Source organism: Clarias gariepinus, chromosome 3 (assembly GCF_024256425.1).
Source record: "Clarias gariepinus isolate MV-2021 ecotype Netherlands chromosome 3, CGAR_prim_01v2, whole genome shotgun sequence".
In the NCBI taxonomy this organism is placed as follows: domain Eukaryota; kingdom Metazoa; phylum Chordata; class Actinopteri; order Siluriformes; family Clariidae; genus Clarias; species Clarias gariepinus.
The window spans coordinates 42,931,220-42,942,304 of record NC_071102.1 but is presented as its reverse complement, the minus strand read 5'-3'; the positions used below and the strand labels follow the sequence as shown (position 1 = coordinate 42,942,304).

At 46.4% G+C, this 11,085-nt stretch overlaps 1 pseudogene; it reads right to left on the bottom strand.

Moving 5' to 3' along the window:
• Positions 1–3,124: 3,124 nt before the first annotated feature.
• LOC128518714 (uncharacterized) overlaps positions 3,125–11,085 on the bottom strand; it is a 59,459-nt pseudogene continuing 51,498 nt past the window's right edge.

Here is an 11,085-nt window from a genome sequence, read left to right as displayed (position 1 = left end):
GACATGTCAACGGCTTGGCTGTGGCAAATGCTCAAAGAATGCACCAAAGCTATGCTTGGAATGTAAATAAACTGATGCAAGCATCATGGGCAAAATTCACAATAAAGGGAATTTGTGTTCGTAAGCAAATGAAAATCAAGTCGGCAGATGTTCAGAAAACAAAACTTATGGTATCTGCTAGAAATGTAAACTAAATGAATTGTAAGCCTTTGAATGGCGATAAAAAATACTTGCAAAACATCAGCATACATTGAAGGGAACTTCTGAGCTGGTCAGACCAAGTGATTAATGGCACGGTCATTAGGCTTTTGTTCTAGGCTGTCATTCAAAAATCTCTCCACTTGAAATGGAAGTAACATAAAACGCGAGGCGGAGGGGCATCATGCAAGGGATTTCGGCATCTCGACGCCCAGTATACTAAGCTGTTTTTAAAGTAGACACTTTTTTTTCATTTTGTAAACATTTTCGTGTTTACTTTGTACTGTACAACGTATATTAATTTTTTTTATAAATTACTGTAAATTTATAAACTACATATGCACTTAATATACCAGAAAGGCCTTTTTGTTTTTTGTGTGCTTGTCATGAACTAACCCGAGGAGAGCAGAAGACGTAGCTTTAGCGGTTAGCCCTTTGTAGCGTGAATGGTAAACCCAAACGCGGAGTGACACGAATAGGCAGGATAATCACGCTATTTGATCTAAGGACTCTCACAAATGGGGAGCAAGGGAGAGACACAAATCTAACCCGCGTCCTATAAACACACACTCAATCTGGAAGTAAACCCAAGAGGGTGAGTACTCACGGTTCGGTGAAACGGTCCGAGGCGACATGGGCGAACTCAAATGACTGAGCAGAGTGTAGAGGTTTGTTTACCCTTTTTATACTTCCTGGTTCGCGACCGCCTTACTTCCGGGTCCTAGTGCCGGTCGCGCTCTGAGTGTGCATGACAGTACCCCCCTGTCCAGGACCGGCTCCAGACGGTCCTGAGGTGGAGGATACCCGACGACGGTAGTCCCGTATAAGTTCAGAATCGAGGATAAACCGAGCCGGAATCCACGACCGTTCCTCGGGGCCGTAACCTTCCCAATCGACCAGGTACTGGATTCCTCTACCCCGAGGGCGCGAGTCGAGGATCCGGCGAACGGTGTAGGCGGGACCACCGTCAATGATCCGGGGAGGAGGAGCTGGGGGGGTGGGTGGAATCATGGGTGATGTGATGAAAGGTTTGAGTTGGGAGATGTGGAATACTGGGTGGATTCGGAGCGCCGCAGGCAGCTGGAGCCGGTAGGTGACTGGGTTTATCCGAAGGGAGATGCGGTAGGGACCGATGAATCTGGGTGAAAGTTTCTTGGATTCAGTGTGAAGGCGGAGGTTTCTTGTGGAGAGCCAAACTTTGTCACCTACGTGGTACAATCGTCCCGGGGGGTGTCGGCGGCGATGCTGGGTGGTGTAGCGGGCGTTGGCGTGGTGGATGGCCCGATTGGCGATGTTCCACAACCGCCGACACCTGCGGACCAACTGTTGGGCTGACGGTACGTCGACCTCCGGTTCTTGGTGGTTGAACACTGAAGGTTGGAAACCGTAGCATACCTCAAAGGGGCTGAGCTTTGTGGCCGATGAGACGTGGAGGTTGTGTGAAAGCTCTGCCCAGATGAGGTAGCGAGCCCAGGAGCGCTGTCGGTCTGCTATGAAGCATCTCAGATAGCGCTCCAGCTGTTGGTTGGCCCGCTCCGTCTGACCGTTAGTCTGAGGGTGGTATCCAGAAGATAGACTGCAGGTGGAGTCGATCAGACGGCAGAAAGCCTTCCAGAACCTGGCAGTGAACTGGGGGCCTCTGTCCGAGACGATGTCCTTTGGGAACCCATGCAGACGGACTACATGCTCTAATATCAGTTCCGCTGTCTTTTTGGCTGATGGGAGTCCGGCGAGGGCCACCAGGTGCACGGCCTTAGAGAACCGATCGATGATGGTCATGATGGTGTCTTTTCCTTCGGAGGCCGGCAGGCCCATGATAAAATCGACGGCGATGTGCGTCCAGGGTCGGCGAGGGACGGGGAGAGGTTGGAGTTCGCCGGAGGTAGGTTGGTTGGTGTCCTTTGCCCTGGCGCACACCGGGCACGCCTGAACGAACTCCCGGACGTCCTTCACGATGGATGGCCACCAGAAGTCCCGTTGGAGGAACTGCAGAGTGCGTCGGATGCCCGGGTGTCCCGAGATGGGGGAGGAGTGGCCCCACTGGAGTACTTCGGACCTCATGTTGGTGGGCACATAGAGCCGTCCAGGCGGCACACCTGCCGGTTCGGTCTCTGTGGTCTGCGCCTGGCGAACCCTCGTTTCCAAATCCAATAGTAGGGGTGCGATGATCTTTGAGGGTGGTAGGACAGGCGCGGGGTCTGCCCGGGGGCTGTCAGTTTCATGTTGACGAGAGAGCGCGTCTGCCTTGGTATTCTTAGACCCCGGGCGGTAAGAGAGATGGAAATTGTAGTGCTCAAAGAATAGAGCCCACCGCGCCTGTCTGGGGTTTAATTGCTTGAGGTTTCGGATGGTGATTAGATTTTGATGGTCCGTCCAGATGATGAATGGGTCCCTGGCGCCCTGGAGCCAGTGACGCCATTCCTCCAAAGCCCACTTTATGGCCAACAGCTCGCGGTCCCCTACCCCGTATCGCTGCTGAGTGGAATCGAATTTTTTGGAGAAGAAACTACATGGGTGTAGTTTCTGATCTGGACCTCGTTGAGAGAGAACAGCTCCAGCGCCCACATCTGAAGCGTCCACCTCTACAACGAAGGGTTTACTGGCGTCCGGGTGGAGGAGGATAGGAGCAGTGGTAAAAAGGGAGCAGAGTTTCTTAAAGGCAGAGACGGCGGTCTGGTTTAGATGAAAAGGGAAGGATGATGGGCGAGTCAGGGCGGTCAGTGGCGCGGCAACTGTACTGTAGTCCCGGATAAAGCGACGATAGAAATTCGCAAACCCGAGAAACCGCTGAAGTTGCTTGAGGGTCTTGGGTAGGGGCCAATGACGCACAACTTCGAGTTTCTGCGGGTCCATGGCCACACCCTGGGGCGAGATGATAAAACCCAGGAACGTGGTGGAGCGCTCGTGAAAGGCGCACTTCTCCAACTTACAGTACAGCTGGTGGGCAAGTAATCTCTTTAGGACCGCCCTGACGTGCTGGATGTGTTCATCAACAGAACGGGAGTAGATGAGTATATCGTCCAGGTAAACGAATGCCCACCGGCCTAGCATGTCCCGGAGGACATCGTTTATGAAATGTTGGAAAGCGGCGGGGGCGTTACACAGTCCAAATGGGATCACTAGACTCTCATAGTGTCCTGTAGGGGTGGTGAAAGCCGTCTTCCACTCATCGCCCTCTCTGATGCGTACCAAGTTGTAGGCGCTCCTGAGGTCCAACTTTGTGAAAATGGTAGCACCAGCGAGAACGTCCAGGGCTGAGTTGGTAAGAGGCAACGGATGTCGATTCTTGATGGTGATGTTATTGAGCCCCCGATAGTCAACACATGGGCGAAGTTCGCCTCCTTTCTTCTTCACAAAGAAGAACCCCGCGGCAGCAGGCGAAGAGGATGGCCGGATGGTACCATGGCGTAGAGCGTTGGTCACATATTTCTCCATAGCCTGCATCTCTGTGGATGACAATGAGTAGAGGTGGCCGCGGGGTGGGACAGTTCCCGGCTGAAGGTCTATTGCGAGGTCGTACGGTCTGTGAGGGGGAAGATGAGTGGCCCGTCTCTTGCAGAAGACCTCCGCCAGGTCCCGATAAGCGGCGGGGATGGCGTTGACATCGACATCGGGGGCCTCGGACTCCCTAGAGCACGTCCCAGCCGCAGCCTGTAGACACAGTTCGGTACAGGTCGCGCCCCACTGTAGAATCCGGTTCTGTCTCCAGGAGATGAGAGGGTCATGTTGGATGAGCCACGGAAAACCTAAGATGATTGGAGGAGAGGAGATGGGGGTGACATAAAAGTTGATCTGTTCCTGATGTTTATCGATGATAAGGGTGATGGGACGAGTCTGGGTGTTGATGGGACTGGTGGAGAGGGGCCGACCGTCGACGGCGGTAATCCGAACCGGCTGGGATAACGCCTCGAATTCTAACCCCAATTTTTTGGCATAAGAGAAGTCAATGAAGTTACCTGCGGCACCGGAATCGATGAACGCAGTACTCCTAACTTGTTTGTGGCCAAAATAGAGGTGTACTTGAACCGTGAGACGGGAGGAATCGGTCGAAGTGGAGGAGAGTTGGATATGACCCGGCGAGTGGTCCTCCTTCCTTACCGGGTCTGGCCGTTTCCCGGTCGAACTGGACAGATAGCTCGGTGGTGCGTCGCTGACCCACAATAGGCACAGAGTCCCTCCTTAAATCGTCGCTCCCGTTCTTCAGCGGTCAAGGAGGCGCGTCCTAATTGCATGGGTTCCCCGGCTCCTGTGTTAACCACGGCGGGAGGTGGAGATCCGGCAGGTCCGGTGGTTGTAGAAGTGACGGTAGATCGGGCGTCGAAAACCGGGGCCGGGGTGAAGAAGGTGGGCGAGGACATGGAGGGCGGCAGGGTCCGAGGAGCCGGCTTCGGGCGCGAGAGCATGCGTTGGTCAATCCGGAGGGCCAATTGGATGAGACCCTCCAGGGTCGCGGGCAACTCTCGTCCGGCTAGCTCATCCTTAATGCGAGACGCCAGTCCCTCGAAGTAGGTCGTGCGGAGGGCGGCATCTCCCCAGGTGGTCTGGATGGCGAGGGTTCGGAAATCCGCCGTGTAGCGACTCACGGACGACTCTCCCTGCCGTAAGTGATAAAGCTTGGTACCGATCTCCACCTCACCAGCAGGATGTTCAAAAGTGAGCTGTAGTTGACGTGAGAATTCATTGTAGGAGTGCGCTGTGTCTGAGTCGGAGCGCAGTACCGCCGTGGCCCACTCAGCTGCCTGCCCAGTTAGCAACGAGACGAGAAGAGCAATGCGTAGCCGATCGGTGGAGTATTTGGTGGAATTAAACTCAAACACCAGATCTAGCGCTGTCAAAAACACACTACATTTCCCGTCCGTGCCATTCCATTTATCTGGAAGCGCGAGAAAAACGTCAGAAGGAGGGGGGGGGGGTTGATGCGGCGCCGCGGCCTCCGCGGCGGGGGGCCGGCTAGCCGCGCCAGCAACAGCTGCGCGGAGATCCGCGTTCTCCCACCGAAGCTCCGCCACCTCTGCGACGTCTCGGATGCTCCGGCGCAGAGCAGTAAGATCTCCGGTTAGCTTGTCGATTAGCTTGGCATGCCGATCCACCACATCGCAAAGACGCGCGTGCTCCGCTGGGTTTACCGCGGAAGGCTCAGTCATTCTGTCATGAACTAACCCGAGGAGAGCAGAAGACGTAGCTTTAGCGGTTAGCCCTTTGTAGCGTGAATGGTAAACCCAAACGCGGAGTGACACGAATAGGCAGGATAATCACGCTATTTGATCTAAGGACTCTCACAAATGGGGAGCAAGGGAGAGACACAAATCTAACCCGCGTCCTATAAACACACACTCAATCTGGAAGTAAACCCAAGAGGGTGAGTACTCACGGTTCGGTGAAACGGTCCGAGGCGACATGGGCGAACTCAAATGACTGAGCAGAGTGTAGAGGTTTGTTTACCCTTTTTATACTTCCTGGTTCGCGACCGCCTTACTTCCGGGTCCTAGTGCCGGTCGCGCTCTGAGTGTGCATGACAGTGCTAAACTAAACTTTAGGGTCATGTAATAGCGATTTTATTTGAAAAGTATTTTATATATAAAGCATGCATATTTATACATTTGGAATTGAAATTTGGAATAATCTATGGTGTTAGGGTACTTAGTGATAATTAGTTTTAGCCAAATCATTAAAACTAACAATGGTCTATATTACTCTTTTGAAAGAGGGTTGGAAGGTGTTTATTTATTTATTCTCTACAAGGGCACTAACTGCACAGACCAAACTGTACTTTTATAAAAATGAGAGTGAGAGTGTTCAGCTGTTTAGTGTCACTATGCAGATGTTACACCCAGTGTTGTTACAGAAGTCTTTGGTTTAGTTCTTCTTGAATGGCCACACATCACTTCCACATTTCCCTCACTTTTTTACATGATTCTTATGTGAGCATAAACAGTGAAACATTCCGCAGGTTTATAATACACCACGGCCAAGTGCACCACGTTCCTGCCGATTAGGTGCGTGGTATTATATATATATATATATATATATATATATATATATATATATATATATATATATATATATATATATATATATATGCTCTTTTATTTCTACAGGCTCTAGAAATGTGTCCGATTCTATCACACACAACATATTTTCCTGCAGTCTCTAGCAGAATGTTTCCCAGCACATCTGTAACATTTATTACTTTCTTCTTGTCTCTGTTTCTGGTATTTTTTTTTTTCAGCATCATCTCACCCCTTAAACGTCCCTTTTTTTCTCTTATGAAAAAGTTTTGCTTCATTCACAGCATTCACTGACTGTAAATCCTTAGTTTTACGCGCAATTTCCAGCGTGTTTCTCGGTGCGAGCTCCATGGACGACGCAATTTCACAAGCCTGGTTAAACGTCAAATCCTTTTGACTCAGTAGTTTGCGTTGCATCGACTCTGCATTGAGTCCCCTCACAAATCTGTCTCTGAGCGCATCACTTAAATACTGTCCAAATTTACAGCTCACTGATAGCTGCCTCAAAGCCATGGCTTTCAACTTGTGCCATGTTCCTTTTTACTTCTACGACAAGTGCAACACAGTGTTTCTTCCACACTAACAGTCTCTGAAAATACTCCTAATCTTTGTCGCCACTGTAATATATTTTGATAGGAGGCTGCTTCAGAAGAGAGATAACAGACACTTACTCAGAACTCATGCTTCAAAACAGGTCACACACATACATACAAGAGGCGTGGTTTACTTAAGTAAATGTCACTTAGTTTAGATCTATTAGATCAATTACATGATCTATGTTTTATGTAGTAATATGCCCACAATTTGTGGTTCATGACTGGTATAGTGTTTATTACATAAATATCAATCAATTTGGGTTAAAAACATTTGCTTCATACAGCAAAATGAAAGTGTGTACACTGCACTTACATAACACATCCAGGAGTGTTGGTGTGGAGTTGTGCTGTCCCAGCTGGTTGTGAGCAGTGCAGTAGTACAGTCCGCTGTGCTGGGAGCTAATGTTGCTGATGCTGTAATTCTGGCCTGTTGTCAGCAGTGTGTCTGCAGCTGCTCTCTGCTTAAACCAGGTGTAATTGAGAACAGGAGGGTTTGCATCACTGCTACAGCTCAGAGTCACTGAATCCCCCTCCACTCTGTCTCCAGAGGAAAGAACCACTGCTCTGGTGTTTTTAGGGGAATCTGATTAGAAATAAAACACCTGAATCAGCATCTTTGTTAGTACCAGCATTTTTTGTCTACATAAATAGAATTATACAGTTATACTACACAGTTATATTTTTTCTATTGGTCAACAAATTGTATTCCAATTACTCAGGTTTGTTGAAACTTCTGGCTCTCGCATCTAGTCCTGTTGTCATAACTATACTGTTTCAAATTATTATGCAAAGTGGATGTAAGCGTCAAACATTAAATGTTTAGTTTTTAAATTAAACTCATGAATGGCATTGTGTCTCGGGGCTCTTTGGATCACTGAAATGAATCTCAGACACGTGTGATAATTAGTTTGCTAGATAAACCCAATCAAAGGAAAAGTAATGAAGAAGGTTGTTCCACATTTTATTTATATTAGGCAGGCCACAGGTTTCAAGCAATATGGGAAAGAAAAAGGATTTCTATGCTTCCGAAAAGCATCAAATAGTGCAATGCCTTGGTCAAGGTATGAAAACATTAGATATTTTAAGAAAACTTAAGCGTAATCATCATACTGTGAAGACATTTGTGGCTGATTAAGTCTACAGACAGGTTTGTGCAGATAAAGGCAGAATGAAGAGGGTTTCTGCTAGACAAATTCATCGGATTAAGAGAGCAGCTGCTAAAATGCCATTACAAAGCAGCAAACAGGTATTTGAAGCTACTGGTGCCTCTGGAGTCCTACGAAACTCAAGGTGTAGGATCCTTTAGAGGCTTGCAGTTGTGTATATACCTACTATTCAGCCACCCCTAACCAATGCTCACAAGCAGAAACAGTTGCAGCGGGCCCAGGCATACATGAAGACTAATTTTTAAACAGTCTTGGTTACGGATGAGTGTCGTGCAACCCTGGATGGTCCAGATGGATGGAATAGTGGATGGTTGGTGGCTGGCCAACATGTCCCAACAAGGCTGCGATGTCAACAAGGAGGTGCCAGAGTCATGTTTTGGGCCGGAATCATGGAGAGAGCTGGTACATTTACATTTACATTTAGGCATTTGGCAGACGCTCTTATCCAGAGCGACTTACCCGTAGTCCAATGCCTTAACCACTGAGCTACCCCTGAGCTGGTAGGCCCCTTTAGGGTCCCTGAAGGTGTAAAAATGACCTCTGCAAAGTATATTGACTGACCACTTTCTTCCATGGTAATAAAAGAAGAACCGTGCCTTCCGTAACAAAACCATCATGCACGACAATGCACCATCTAATGCTGCAAAGAATAACTCTATGTCGTTGGCTGTTATGGGCATAAAAGATCATGGTGTGGCCACCATCCTCCTCTGACCTCAAACCCAAAACCTTTGGAGCATCCTCAAGCAAAAGATCTATGAGGATGGGAGGCGGTTTGCATCAAAACAGCAGCTCCGGGAGGCTATTCTGACATCCTGCAAAGAAATTCAAGCAGAAACTGTCCAAAAACTCACAAGTTCAATGGATGCAAGGTTTGTGAAGGTAATATTAAAGAAGGGGTCCTATGTCAAGATGCAACATGCCCTGTTAGGATGTTTTTGATTAAAATATCTTTTAATTTCAGTAAATATAACCCCCTAAAGCTGCAAATTTAACAAAAACCCATTTTCAGTTCTTTATAGCCTATAAATTGTTTTAACTCAGTTGTGCATAATTTGGAACAGTGCATTTTCAGTTTTTTATTTTTGAAATAAATATTATCATCAATAGGATGTTTGTTCAAAAAAATTAAAAGTATACACTTATGGTTAATAACTAGAAAATTATACTGACTGTCATTTGCACTGACTAATTAAGGAAATTAGAGAAAAATATCATTTGCGTAATAATTTGGAACATAGTGTAATTCTGCCAGAAACCCAGCTTGCATTTACAATGTCGACTATCTTAAACTACATACCAGATAATATGCTCAGCCTTCAATATGTACCTTACAGAACTTAAAGGAAGAACAGTTACACACTATTTTTTTCTACCAATCAACAATAAAAACAAATTCAATTTAATAAGGATCCTTCTGCGGTTTACTTGAAAACCAAGTCCATCTTTTTATCGGAATGAACATGTCAATGGCCCGATCATAAAGGTTATCCTTAGCTTTAATAAATCTATCAGCATGTCCTTATGTTTAACAAACATAATATTTGAATAAATCAAAAAAAGGTAAAAAAGAAAAACAATAACAAAACAGCAGCAGGGTCTGTGATGATGAAACCAGGGCCTGCTAATCAGTGTTGGATGTAACATGATACAAAGTACTTGGATTACTTTTTTGATGTAACGAGTAATCTAACGCATTAGGGCCACCATTTAAGTACTCATTATTACCCGTTATTTAGTTATTTTTTCAAAAAAAGTAATCTGTTATTCAGACAATTTATGTAATCTGTGAGCCAGACAACAGTCATTCCCAACCTGTTAGTGTGTGTGTGAAAGTCGTCGTACAGGCCCCGCCCCAATAACCCCAGCCCCCCTCTGTTATTCAAGTCAATTCAATTTTATTTATATAGCGCTTTCAACAATGGTCATTGTCTCAAAGCAGCTTCACAAAAATGAAGACATTCATTAAAAATTATTCATTCATAAAAAAAAAATATATAATAAATTGTGTATGTGTGAGAAAAATGTGTCTAGATAATAATGAGATGAATGAATGAAATTTCTCTGATGAGCAAGCCAAGGGTGACGGCGACAGTGGCAAGGAAAAACTCCCTAAGATGGCAATAGGAAGAAACCTTGAGAGGAACCAGACTCAACAGGGAACCCATCCTCATTTGGGTGATAACAGATAGAGATGATATAACACAACATGTGTGTTATGCAGTTGAAAGTACAGTACAATATAACAGAAATTCTTTAAATTAACATGTCCAGTTCAACATAGAGTATAGTAGGTACGTAGGTGCAGAGGGCAGATGGGATCTGGATTACTGGGAGCACAGGAGCAAGATGTTTAGCTCCAACCATAATAAGGCAGAATTCAGCTGGAGTTGGTCCTTCTCTGGATGCCTCAGGATCCTCGCAGGGTTGGCCTTTCTCCAGATGCCTCGGAATGGGTAGAAAAGTACAGAACAGATGAAGAGAATTAGCATAGTTGCCATTCAGGATAGATGTACTGAAGTATGAAGTTATGGGATGAGTTACGCGTATGCCAGATTAAAAAGATGCGTCTTGAGTCTACTTTTAAACTGAGAAACGGTGTCTGAGCCCCGAACACTGTCTGGAAGGCTATTCTAAAGTTTTGGGGATAAATATGAAAAAGCCCCACCCCTTTTTGTAGATTTTGAAATTCTGGGAGTTGCAAGAAGTCCAGAGTTTTGTGATCTTAAGGAGCATGGTGGATTATAGCGTATCAGAAGACTGGTTAGGTATGTGGGAGCTAAACCATTTAAAGCCTTGTATGTAAGTAATACTATTTTGTAATTAATTCTAAACTGAACAGGTAGACAGTGCAGGGATGATAATATTGGGGTTATATGATCATATTTTCTGGATCTAGTGAGAACCCTGGCGGCTGCATTTTGGACTAACTGAAGCATGTTTATTGAGGATGCAGGACAACCACCTAGTAATGCATTACAATAGTCCAGTCTGGAGGTCATGAATGCATGAACTAGCTTTTCTGCATCAGATACGGATAAGATGCTCCTAAGTTTGGCGATATTTCTAAAATGGAAAAAGGTTGTTTTCGTGATATTGGAAATATGATTTTCAAAT